This window comes from Protopterus annectens, chromosome 8.part0, assembly GCF_019279795.1.
Source record: "Protopterus annectens isolate FY-2018-M chromosome 8.part0, PAN1.0, whole genome shotgun sequence".
Taxonomy (NCBI): domain Eukaryota; kingdom Metazoa; phylum Chordata; order Ceratodontiformes; family Protopteridae; genus Protopterus; species Protopterus annectens.
In genome coordinates, this window is record NC_056741.1 from 25,781,749 (window position 1) to 25,796,248 (window position 14,500).

General features: G+C 40.5%; 1 protein-coding gene across 1 annotated transcript in view; it reads right to left on the reverse strand.

Annotated features, from left to right (window-relative positions):
• LOC122808625 (tumor necrosis factor receptor superfamily member 5-like) overlaps positions 1-14,500 on the reverse strand; it is a 448,756-nt gene that overhangs the window by 267,072 nt on the left and 167,184 nt on the right. The window lies entirely within an intron of this gene.

The following is a 14,500-nucleotide window of genomic DNA, read 5'->3' on the forward strand; positions in this document are numbered from 1 at the left end:
CTAAAATCACCCTCCCCTCCCTGACCTTAATCTCCTGATTGCTCCTTAAACCTAAAATCTCCCGCCCCTCCCTAACCTAACCTAACCTAACCTAACCTTCTGATACCTTCTGATCACTCCCTAAACTTAAACCCCCCTCCTCTCTGTAACCCTACTCTCTTGATCTCTTCCTAAAGCTAAAATCTCCCGACTCTGCATAACCCTAACCTTCTGATATTTGCTGATCACTCCCTAAACCTAAAATTTCCCTCCTGTCCCTAATCCTAACCTTCTGCTACCCTACAATTGCTCCATTAATCTAAACTATGCCTCTCCAATATTAATTCCTCTCCTTTATTCCACTCCTAACTTACCTAATCCACAGAAAGCACCTGCTTTTATTCATCTGTTGTGGCAGCTGTGTTACTGAACTTGTGCTTGAGTTCAAGCACTTTGTCAGGCAGCTGGGCAGACAGGTTACAGCCATTTGAGTCCCTGGCTGTGAATTAGTCAAATTTATGCAGCTGGGCTCGATTGGCTGTAGAGCACTCACCTGAAATACTGCTATGTCCTTAAAGGGTCATTTGCATATATCCCGTTGGTCTACTCTACAGGTAGTTTAAAATATTACACAGTGAAGACTCTAGCTTGCAGTATACATCTAAATACACACACACACACACACACACACACACACACACACACACACACACACACACACACACACACACACACACACACACACACACACACACACACACATTATAAATATATATATATAAAGAGAGAGAGAGAGAGAGAGAGAGAGAGAGATATGGGTCTGGATAACTTAGTCAACTAGTGCTGACAACAGCTTTCCTGCCTGTTTAGTTTGGTCAACAGGAAATCTGATCGACATTGGTGCGAGATTGTTATAACACTAGTGTAGATCAGAGTGTATGATATACCTTTAAGAAGCATTCTAGTCAATGGGCACGTGTATATAAGTAGTGAGCCCGTGCAAGCAAGAGTACCATTTTGAGTGAGCAGCCATAGTAGTCAGTCTTTTAGTTGGTTCGTTTACGTTTAATGTTCCTGCCATACATCCTGATGTGTTTGTATGTAATAAACTATTTAAATGAACACCTGAGCCTCTTCATCTTATTAAAATGTACATGACAAGTGACATGATGTCAGAATGAGATCCAGAGTCACAACCATAAAGCAACAGGTTAGAAGTGGAGGAATATACAGAAGTGGATCATCCCTACTGCTCAAATGACTCATAAACAGGTCAGAAATAAATTCCAGGTACTAAAACCCCCTTGAATGATTTTTTTCACTAAAATATAAAATGAAGCACTCAGAACACTCAAAAAGAATTTCTAATTAAACAAAATGTGTGAAACTGCGACATATTGACAAAAATAGTCAAAATAATTATGAAAATGTTTGTAACAATAGCCAAATTGCATAAAATGTATAAAAAAGGGGAAAAGACCATACTTTCACTATGTACTATTTTTTCACATTTACTAAAGCTATTCGACATATCCAAAGTGTGCAAAGTGTTGGCAAGTGTGTACAGTATTACAGTGCAGTTGTTTGGAAAAGTACAGCCATTTAAAAGAATATTTCACAAAGTACAGTCTTTCAAAGAGTTTCTTGTACATTTGTATATTATTACAAGCACCTGGTGTGTGTGCATGTTTGTACATAATTACAAGGGCCAAGACTGCATTGTATTTTATTATAATATGTGGGCATGGCAGAAGGATTTTGTAGACTTGCACTGCTTGTGTTTGATAACAGTATTGCAGAAAACTGGACAGTGTTTGAGCAGGAATAAGATATTTTCTACAGGCTGCTTTTTCTGACAAAGCCGCATGCACAAAGGCATTTATTCTACTTAATTTAGCTGGTTCAGAAGTCATTGAAAGAGGGTGTTCATTTTGTGTATACACCTGCTGTGTTTGCAGGGGAGGGGGAAGACCATCATATTGTGGTACACACTGAAATGCAGGAATACCCTGAATGCTTAAAATGTAAATTTAGAGAAATGTGTAACCCCCAAATTAATGTTACAATGGAAAGGCACTTATTTTACACAAGAGATCAGAAGCTTGATGAAACTTTTGCAGCTTATATAACTGACTTGAGAAAAAAGATTGGAGATTTGGTAATTTACGAGATGAGTTGATAAAAGACAGGCTTATGTGTGGTATTAATAAAGACACAGTGATAAGGATTTTGCTTCGAGACAGTGATTTTACATTAAACAAGGCCATTGAGATTTTTCAGATATATGAGCTTACAGAAAGGCATATGAGTATGCTTACAAATGAGAAAAGCCTTCCAGTACACTTCACAGCTAATGCAGAAAGTATGCAGCACAAGGTTAAAAGATACAGGCCTAAGGGCGTGGCTACTTCAGCAAAACCCTGAACAACTTCAGTAAGGCCTAGGGCACACACAGCAATGCACAGGGGTGATTCAACAAAACCCATAGCTAGCCTTATAGTCAACTGTCATAATTGTGGTAGTATTCATGAGCCCAAATGAGAAAAGTGCTTAGCTTTTGGTCAGCAGTGCCATTCTTGCAATAAGTGGAATAATTTCCAAAGGTTTTGTAAATCAAATAAGGCACATTCTTTTATTAAAAGAGATCATTCAAAGAGACAAGTTGATGAATTAGAAAGCTGTGACCCTACTATGTGTCTGTGTTTGGTGAAACAGTCAGTGCAGTAGATTTGTGGCCAAAGGATGAAGTCTTTTGTACTGTTTGGATTAATGGGAGACCTGTAGATCTCAAAGTAGATACTGGCTCAAAGTGCAATGTTATGTCAGCAGAAATGTTTGCTAGAGTAAAAGCTGCAGAACAGCTTGATATGACAAAGCATGCAAAGCTTGTTGCTTGTGGTGGTGAAGAGATTCAAACCGAAGGCTCAGTAGTACTTTCATGCTGCTCTGCTAGAAACAGCTATGACTTGCAGTTTTACATAGTCAAGAGACATGTGCAGTCATTATTAGGCCTCAGAGACAGTTTAAAAATGGAGCTGCTTTCATTTAACAGAGAAATCCACCATGTAAGCTTGAGTGAGAGCACTTCAAATTTTGCCCAAACTATTTTTTCTGAGCATGGTGATATTTTCACAGACAGACTAGGCAAACTCCCAGTTGTGTACTCCATGAAGTTAGACCGAGAGGTCAGCCCAGTTATCAGACCAGCACAGAAAGTTCCAGTAGCTATGCAGAACAGAGGCAAAGCCAAGCTAGATAGAATGGTGCAACTAGGGATAATTTGTCCAGTAGAAAAAACAACTGAATGGGTATCTTCCTAGCAACAGCTCATAAGAAAAGCTCAGATGACATCAGAATATATATTGATCCAAGACACTTAAACAAAGCATTGAAAAGACCTCAGCGTCCTATGAGCACAGTTGAGGAAGTTGCTTCCCTCATGCCAAATGCTATTTTTTTTTCTGTCTTAGATGCAAAGAGTTCATTTTCGCAAATTTTGCTTGACCAAAAATTGTCATTGTTAACCACATTCGATACGCCATTTGGGAGGTACAGATTTCTGAGAATGCCATTTGGAATAAATTCTGCCAGTGTCTTTCATCTTGCAATGGAACAATTTTTTTCTGGCTATCCATGTGCTATTATAGCAAATTATATTCTAGTAGGAGGCAATGGTGAAGTCAAACATGATAGAAACCTCAAGAAAGTTCTGAAAAGAGCTTGTGAAGTGAATCTTAAGCTGAAACCTCAGAAGTGCAAATTCAGGCTATGAGAAGTTACTTCTGTTGGTCATTTGTTTACCAGTTCAGGCTTATGACCAGATCCTTCCAAGCAAACAGCAATTCTTGAGATGCCAGCTCCAGACAATGTCCAAGCCTTACAACGTTTTCTAGTCAAGGTCACCTATTTAGGCAAGTTTAATCTGGATTTAATCCAACTTTCAGCTCTCTTAGTGGAGCTGACACACAAGGATGCAAGCTGGTCCTGGACCGAATAGCACCAGAGTATTTGATGTCTTGAAACAGAAAATTACCAAGCCATCAACTCTATGCTACTATGATGTTCACAAACCAGCTACTCTTTCCTGTGATGCTTCTAAGTTTGGTCTAGGTGCAGTCATTCTTCAAAAGGGTCAACCAGTAGCCTATGCATCGAGAATGCTTACCCAAATTGAGATTCAGTATGCCCAGATTGAGAAAGAACTCTTGGCAATTGTGTTTGCATGTTCGAAGTTTCATGATTATATTTATGGCCGATCTATCCAGACAGAAACTGACCACCAACCTCTAGTCACTATTTCGAGAAAGCCAATGCACACAGCTCCTGCGAGATTGCAACACATGATGCTCAAATCGCAAAAGTACTATTTCAATCTTGTTTACACAAAAGGAAAACTTCTTTATCTTGCTGACACTTTATCTTGATCACCCAGGAAAACTACAGAACAGCATGAGAATGAGAAATCTGATTTTGAAGTCATGGAAGTGAGAACATTTTCTTCTACACATCTTGATGAGCTCAGAACTCACACAGCTTCAGATCCAAATCTCCAGAAGCTAAACCTCTTTATCAGTCGAGGATGGCCTTCAAAACAATCTTGTTTACCAGTAGATGTGCAGCAGTATTTTCCCTACAAAGATGAGATTTTGTCAGACAATGGTATCATCATGAAAGCTCCAAAAGTGATTGTTCCAAAATACTTACAAGAGTACATTCCAGTCTCGCATTGTGGCCACCCAGGAACTGATTCTACAAAAAAAGGGCAAGAAGACTAGTATTTTGGCCTTCTATGTCAAAAGATATCAAGAAAGTATTTTCATTTTGTTCTGTATGTAATAGTACAAAGCCGCATCAACAGAAAGAACGACTTCAGTTAAGCCAGATTCCTGAATGACCTTGGATGACAGTAGCCACAGATATCTCCGAGTGGAATGGTCAGCAATACTTGGTGTTAGTAGGCTCTTATTCAAATTGGTTTGAGATTGAACTACTTTCTAACTTAATATCCACTTTTGTTATTACTAAATTGAAGAGACATTTTTATGCCCATTGTAGTCCGCACAGAGTTATTTCTGACAATGGTGCACAGTTTACAAGTCAGCAGTTCAAACAATTTGCTGAAACATGGGACTTTGTTCATATTACAAGTAGTCCTGAGCATCCACAGTCAAACAGCTTGGCTGAACGTGCACTTCAAATTGCAAAACAGCTGTTAGAGAAATCCAAACGTGAGAATACCAATGCTTTTCTAAACTTGCTAAATCTCAGAAACATTCCTCATGATAATTATCTTGGTCCACCTACCCAGAGACTTATGGCAAGACAAAGCATAACCACATTACCAATCAGCAGCAATTTACTGGTTCTATGTGCTAAGAACAACAAAGCAGTAAAAGTCCAACTGTTGAAAAAACGTTTGTCCCAAAAATCCTACTATGATGAGACCAGCAAACTGCTCAGTTCATTAAAAGAAGGGGAGATAGTAAGGATGCAGACAAAAAAAGGTTTTGATCACATTGGATTTGTGAAATGTTTGTGTCAACAGACCAGATCGTACATCGTGGAATCACAAGGAATGGAATTTAGGTGGAATCGGAAACATTTATTACCAGTATCTGAACCAGTGTTACAGCATCTTGCCTGTAATAAAGACTCTAATTCTCAGAGTGACTTGTCCAATGTTATTATTCCTGGTGACATTCCATCAGCAATCCCTGTTCCTGAGAATAATCCCGATTTACATTGCGAGATTAAGTCACATCTCCAGACCCAGTTCCAGATACATGGCAACCTGGACATGACTGTTTTGTTTATTATTGTCTGCATAATTGCATGCCTAGTCAAATGCCATTGCCTATATGAGACAGCTCAGTAAAGCAGGAGGATGTAGATCAGAGTGTGTGATATACCTTTAAGAAGCATTCCAGTCAGTGAGCACGTGCACATAAGTACTGAGCATGTGGAAGCAAGAGTGACATTTTTTTGTGTGCAGCCTGAGTGATAGCATTCATGTGTGTAGTAGTCAGTCACTTAGTTATTTCACTTAAGTTTAATGTTCCTGCCATCCATCCTGATGAGTTTGTATGTAATAAACTACTTAAACGAACACCACAGCCTCTTCATCTTATTAAGATGTACAAAACAAGCAACAATTGGGATTGGAGGTTATGCCCTTTCCTAGTATTGTGCAATGTTGGAGTTGGTGTATTTAAGTAGCAAGGGGTATGGTGGGTGCAGCCCCCCCACATGGAGGGTGCAAGTGACTTGTTCTTCAGCAAAAAACATTGATATTGTTTTCCACACTACAAGGTGGTTTCCCAATGCATGTGCTTTTTGTAGTATTGATTTTTGCATCATTTGCTTTACAATGTTTTGCTTGCTCATCTACTGAAGTTTTGATTATATATACCCCTTAAATTATATATATATATATATATATATATATATATATATATATATATATATATATATATATATATATATATATATATATATATATATATATATATTTATGTATAGGTTCATAGGATGATATTAGGCTATTGGCTCAGAGGCCCTTATAAGCCTAGCCAAGAATTTCACCCATGTTCGCACAAAGTCAGCACCTGTTTCCCCTGTCCAGCAGAGACACCGGTGGGATCCCAGGATGTATTTTCTTTTTCACATCCAGTCATCCAGGTTATTCTTAAAGAGGGCTAATGAGGTACTCTGCTTAACATGGAGAGGGAGTCTATTCCACAGATGGGGAGGTCTTTGGGGCACAAATCTATCTCACCAACAAATTCTATTAATGTCACAGACCAGGTTGAGGTGTTGCGTGTGGGTTGCGTGAGTGGAGTTTGACTTAAGGATATGCAGCAATCCCATCAAGGCTGGGTCTGAGATGGCCTTGTATGCCAGACACAGGTCACCTCTGAGCAGTCTGTATTAGACTGAATAGAGGGATAAGGCTTTAAGCCTATCTGTATAGGATAGGTGTTTAAGACCCTGAATTTTCCTGGTCAAGAACCTCTGTTGTCTCTCCAGCTGCCGCATGTGCTTGGCAAGGTACATGCCGAAGGGGGCATTGTACTCGATAATGGGTCTGATAAGGGAGGAGTACAGGGATGTTATGACCTCTTTGTTCCTAGATGAAATACCCTTATTTATGAGGTGGGCCATGTAGAAAGCCTTCTGCACAATGGAGGCAACATGGTGGCCAAAAGTCAGGTTGCTATCAACCTGGGTGCCCATATCCCACATGACTGATTGCATGCTTAGTACGTTGTTATTAATGTGATAATTAGTGGGGACACCATTTTCCCCAAAGGAGATAATGATGCATATCTTGGCATTCAGTTTGAGACCATGCTTCTGCCACAAGTCATTAATTTGGGTAAGGCCCTCTTGGAAGATGTTCACATCACTAGGGGAATTTAAGACAGTGCGCAGCTTGCAGTCATCTGCAAACCTGGTGAGCCACAGACCATTGGTTTTGGCTTGCACCTCAGAAAACTATATCCCAAACAGAGGCTCCAAGACTGATCCTTGGGGTATGCCGCTCATGATGGGTCTACTACTAGTGGTGGCTTTCCCTATTTTGTCTGAGTGGGTTCCATCAGTGAGCCAGTTAGCTAACCATCTGGTAACATATGGGTTGATGCCTAACTGGGAGAGTTTATCTATTATGCTTGAGTGGAGAATAGTGTCAAAGGCTTTGGCTAGGTCAAGGGAGGCAGTGTGCACCATCTTCCCCATGTCCATGGCTTTGGTGACCGTTTCAAAGAAGTCAACCAATTTTTAACTCATGAACTAATTTGACAAAACCAAACTGTGTGGGGTCAAGTGTTTAGAGGTTGCCAGTATCCTTGCTTAAATATATATATATATATATATATATATTTATATTTATTTTTATATATATATATATATATATATATATATATATATATATATATATATATATATTTATATATATATATATATATATATATATAGGTTCACTACATAATCTCGAAATTTTGAAATATCAAATTTCAAAATCTCGAGACCATATAGCCGAAACCCCTAAATACCAAAAGACCAGAAGCGCGAATTTCAAAATCCCGAACACTACACTAAAAGTACACCACACACATACACATACACACACACCATCACAAAAAACATAAACCTACACTACATACAAGGAGGGGGGTAAGCCCTCCTGCACCCCCACACTCCACCTACTTAAATATTCTAACTCCAAGGTCGCACTACACAGACAAACACACGGACACACCACCACACACCTACATTCCCCTTGCACACACACATCACAGTCACAACACACACTTACACACACACTGAAGCCCCTAACCAACACACTTAAACATAGATACTTACCTGATCTTCCACAAATCCATTCATATACCGCAACACCAGAAGTGCTACTTCAACATCTCCAAACTTCATGATTTTGAAATTCGCACTTATGGTCTTTAGGTATTTAGGGGTTTCAGCTATATGGTCTCGACATTTTGAAATTCAATATTTCAAAATTTCGAGATTATGTAGTGAACCTATATATATATATATATATATATATATATATATATATATATTTATGTATTCTTTACATTTGTTTATATTTGTTTATGTATGTGAGAAAACATCTGTATCTATAGATACAGCTATAGCTATAGATATAGGTATAGCTATAGATACAGATATAGATATATGTATACATGTACATATACATACATAGATATATAGTGTCTCCCACCCATAAGAAAAAAAAAACATTATACAACAAGGAAAGATGGCACATCAAAGGGAAACAAAGATGCTGGCCAAGAGTCCTTGAAATCAGGAAAAAGAACCATGAACTGCAGACTAGCTCAGTTGAGATTTCAAAGTAATTGAAAACTTATAATTTGTTTAACATCTGATAAGTCTTTATTGAAAATAAAAGATTAAATAGATGAGTGCTTTCACTCAACTTGGCTGATTAATATTTTGATATATATATATATATCAAAGTACATAAATCTTGAACAGCTAACAAGAGATCCCAAAAGATTGAAAGCCAAAACAGTGAAAAAACAAAACACTTAAGTTTTTTGTAGGACTGCACCCCCACCCATTCTCATTATATATGCCAACTCTGAGATCACTCCATAGTGGGGAAAGGGCAAGTTCCACAAGTTCCGCAACACCCACTGTGAACACTCTTGCACGATCTTTACACTGGCAGAAGCGATCAAATGAGTTTCGATCACTTCTGCTTGTGTTAAAAATAATCAAGATTATGTTCAATATATGCATACACACACACACACACACACACACACACACACACACACACACACACACACACACACACACACACACACACACACACACACGCACACACACACACAATATGTATCTATATCTATGTATGTATGTATGTATGTATGTATGTATGTATCTATCTATCTATCTATCTATCTATCTATCTATCTATCTATCTATCTATCTATCTATGTGTCTAGCTATATTTACGAACACAAATACATGGATTTACACACTCCCTTTCCTGGGCATTATGTATTGTTAACATGAAAGGTGGTGATAAAATGGTATGAGATTGGGTTAAAGAACAGGGTTGGGGAATATGTGGCTTTCACAGTACTGTGCACTCTCACATATGATATATATAAGTAGTAGGGGGTGTACCCACCTGCAAAAAGGATTATTTTTGTTGTTGTGATTTTCTGAGATTATGTCCCTTTGTCCAGTACCATTCACACTTGCTGGTTGATGTTGTGATTCGATCAGTTAGTATAAGGTAAGTGCTATATAGGCATATGTGTTACATACCTATAGATATAGATATAGATGTAGATTTAGATTTTAGATATAGATATAGACACACGCACACTCATATACACACACACACTTTCATTGTCCGGTATCTGCTTCATCCTGTTAAAGGTCACCAGAGAGGCAAAACCAGTCCTTGCAGTTAGTAGGTGCAGTGCAGATAAACTAATTCTGGACAGTTTGCCAAACACTACAGGAGTAAGTACACATGCTTTCCCACATGGAATACACACCTGCAAGCAGTCTAAAGGATCAATGTTTTATCGATGGCATGGTTTACAGATGAGGGGGGAAATCAGAACATAAAATGAAAACCCTCTCAAACACAGAGAGGATATTGCAAACTTTATACAGAAGTCATTCCATCTGAACATCAAAATAGTGAACCCAGAGCTGACAGGCAGGAGTGTTATTAATGCACTGCCATGCAGTCCATATGCACACATATATACATATACTCCAATGGTACTGCACTTCAGAGATAGTAACGCATCTATTGTTTCATTTTCTCAAGGAATGAACAGGCCGCAGGCATAGTATGTGTGAATGCTTTTTAATTATTGTATCCCTGGTTTAAAAAACAACTTGTAGTATTTTTAAAATATTTGGGTCACTGTACAGACACTCATATCTGGCACCCTAACTTCAGTCATGGGTTTTCTGCTAGAAATTAAAATATTCCTTGAAGTTCAGGCACAGTTAGCACACAGGGTTTGTCTGGCAATTATCACAGAGAATTAAGGCTCTGAGCTATTAATGAGATGCTTCCTGTTGTCAAACATACATAGGTTCATAGGTCATAGGTTCATAGGTAGATACTAGGCTATCTGCCCTAGGGCGTTTATAAGCCTAGCCAGAGTGTGTTTGGCTTTCGCCACCCTTTTAGATTAGTTGACTGTGCCTCTGTATAGTAGGTCACAAAAGATAGCCCTTTTAAGGTTAGTTTACTGTGCCTATGTCTAGTAGGGACACAGAAGAGATCCCAGGGGTAAACCTACGATCTCCCATCCTCTCGTCAAGATTTCTCTTGAAGAGGGTCATTGAGGGGTTCTGCCTAACATGGATTGGGATTTTGTTCCAGAGTGAGGGGAGCCTCTGGGATATGAATCTGTCCCACCAGCATGTCCTATTTATTTCTGTGCTGAGGTTTAAGTCCCTGGAGCATGTCGCTCTAAGGGATTTGGATTTCCTGAGGTGGAGCATGTCCATTAATTCTGGTTTGGACATGGCTTTATACGTCAGGCACAGATCGCCTCTGAGTAGGCGGTAAGAAACTGAGTAGAGTTGGAGTTTCTTTAGCCTAACTGCATAGGGCATCTGTTTGAGTCCATTGATCCTCTTGGTGAGGTACTTTTGGGGTCTTTCCAGTTGCTGCAGGTGTCGGGTAAGGTACATCCCAAATGGGGCATTGTATTCAATTATGGGCCTGATGAGTGATGAGTAGAGGGGCACAATGACCTCTCTTGATCTAGATGTGAACCCTTTCATGATAAGGTGGGCTATATAGAAGGTCTTTCTAACCACTCTGGCAACATGATTGTCAAAAGAGAGATTGCTATCTACTTGGGTCCCCAAATCCCTAATTACTTCTTCTGTACTTAATGGATTACCACCTATGTGGTAATTTGTGGGCACTTTGCTTTTCCCAAAGGGGATGACTATGCACTCTTTGGCATTTAGCTTTAGGCCATGGCTCTGGCACCAGTTATCCATCTCTGTGAGACCCTTTTGGAGAATGCTTGTGGCAGTCGGTGAGTCGATTATGGCACCCAGTTTGCAGTCATCTGCGAACTTGGTCAGCCATAGTCCTCCCGTGTTAGCCTGTACCTCAGAGAAATATATACCGAACAAGAGAGGTCCCAGGACTGAGCCCTGTGGGACACCACTTGCAACTGGTTTAGAGTCTGACATGGCACCTGCAATTCTGACCATGTGGGTTCTATCCCTGAGCCAGTTTGCAACCCATCTTGTGACATAGGGGTTGATATTTAAGCTTGTGAGCTTATTTATGATGCCCGAGTGGGGTATTTTGTCAAAGGCTTTTGCGAGGTCCAGGTAGGCTGTGTGGACTACCTTCCCTTCATCTATGGCCTTGGTGACTGTTTCAAAGGAGTTGACCAGGTTCAAGAGGTAAGATCTGCCCTTAACAAAGCCGAATTGGGTAGGATCCAGTGTTTGGAGGTTCCCAATGTCTTTGTTTATGAGTTCCATGATGATATGCTCCATAGCTTTGCAGACCAGGCTAGTCAGGCTTATAGGGCAATAGTTTCCAGGGTCCATTGTGGCACCACCTTTGTGGAGTGGGACCACTGTTGCTGTACGCCATTCCTTGGGTACATATCCTGTAGTAAAGCTGAGATTGAACAGTGACTTTATGTGAGGGTTCAGTTCTTCTTGGATCTCGTGTAAGACGCAGCCCGGGACACCGTCCAGTCCAATTGATGCTGTGTTTTTTGCTTTGGAGAGGGCAGCTCTCACCTGTGCATCTGCGATGTCAGTGTTGGTGATGATCAGGTCCAATATGTTTTCCCCTCTTGTGGGAGTGGTGACCAGTTGCTCCATAGCATTTGAGTTTATAAATTCTAGGAACCATTGGGCGAGGGTGTTGGGGCTTGAGTAGTGCTCCAAGTCTATGTTTGGGTAGTTGAAGTCACCCAGTATGATGGTGTTTGGAGAGACCTTCATATTCTCCAGTGTTCTCAGGAAAACCGAGTGGGGTTCCTGAGTTTGGGAGGGTGGTCTGTAGCAGGCTAGAAAATGAAAGGCAGTTTTGCCCACTGTTAGTTGCACATGGATGGTCTCCAATGCTTTGTGAAGTGCCACTAACCTGGAGGTGTGGGTATCTTTGATGAATATGGATACTCACCCTCCTTTTGTGGTTCAGTCCGAGTTTTGGGGCCAAAAAGCATGGTATGAGGTATAACCTGGTAGTGCTGGGGTGCTCTCGGGAGCCTTGAACCAGGTTTCTGTTACTGCACAGATATCAATATTCTCCATACTGAGGAGAGCCTCGAGTGCGTGAATCTTGAGGTTTAGACGTCTGGCATTGAGCAGCATTACCCTTAGTTTCTTTTTCTTTGTGTTGTCTATGGAGGTGGGTTTGTCTTTTGAGCCTTGCCTAGAAAAGGCACTATGGGGGTAGCAAGAGCCTTAGCCAGTATTCGAAAGCCCAGGGGTGACAGGTGCAAGCCATCCCTATTGAAGCAACGTGGCTTGTCGAGCATGTCATCCCAGGCTGACAGACACTGGATCCCATTTGAATGACACCAATACTTTAGCCAATTGTTAAAATTGATCATTTTGTCTTTATACTGTGGCATCATTCTTGGTGAGGGTAAGATGCTACTCAAGGTCAGGGTCATGCCGGCCTGGGCTACATGATCAGAGAGCTCCTCTATGTCTCTTTTCATGTAGTCCAGGGAGGTATGTCTTAGGTCATTCACACCAGCATGGACAATGACGGAGTCATATTTGTACTTGCTTTGGAGTGACCTGAGTGCTTCTGTTATGTGGTGGATCCTGGCACCCGACAGGCAGCTTACAGTGACCGTCTCCTTGTTCAGCCCGGTGAGTGGGACGTCAGTGTGTCTGACAACAGAGTCACCTATTACAAGTGTATTAGGTGTGTTGTTTAGCCTTAAGGGCTGTGACTGTGTGGCACACTGACTTTGTGAACTATGTGATACGTGGGTATTGTTGTGGTGTAGCAGTTGCTTGGAAGTCTGCTTTGGAGGTCTCTGCTGCTTGGGCAGATTTTTATTTAGAGCTTCAGAGTATGTTTTTGTGTATTTATGTGTTTGGTTTGCTGTTGTGATAGGTCTATGTGAGATTGGATTTATGGTGTATGTGGTTACCTTCTCCTCCTGACTGACTGCGCCAGTACTGGGTTGATAGAACTCAGCCTCCAGTTTGGCTATATAGTTGCATCTCTCACATATATTTGAGCTTGTTGGGAGGAGGAGAGGGTGGTCTGTGTACATAAGGCAGTTGCAACTTTGCCTCAAGATTCCCAGATTCACCAGCTGGATTGGAGAGTAAACCCAAAATTGACTTTTGGACATGCCAGAATAGTATAAGGAACTACTTTTTGACTGATCAAAAAGGACCAATAGGGAACCAAGTACTTAAAGTACTTAAAGGGAGTATAAGAGGGTGTAGTGCTTTAGTTTATTAGTGCTTACTTATACGATTACTTATACGAGCAACTGCAGGGCTTTAGAATGAAAATAGAGTGCTTACTTTGAGATTTATAACAGTTCTAAGGGAAAAAGTGAAGAGCAGACTTCGTGGAGCCGGGAATAGTTTAAACCCGTTTAAGCGGCGCTGCCCGATGCTGCACTATGCGCAAAATCGTGTAAAACCATGCAAATGCGGGTTTTAAAGCAGGGAAACTGAAAGAGATAGGAATTGACCCAAAATGGCCAATAAGCTACTAGTTTCAGGGCTGAGACCACTCCTCCAGAGACAGATAGGCTGCTCAAAGCTCCCCACTCTCACTGGTGAACAGAGAAGCTTCCCCCCCTATCCAAGTAAGGATATGGGCAATACAGGAAACTATAACACAGTCCGGAATTCAGAAAAACCTGAAATCTGGATTAATCTAGTTCAGCAAAGGAGGGAAAAGAGAACATATTTTTTTTTCAGGAAACAGCAGAAAAACACACAGAAAACACTGTAAATGCTATAAACAGGCTAG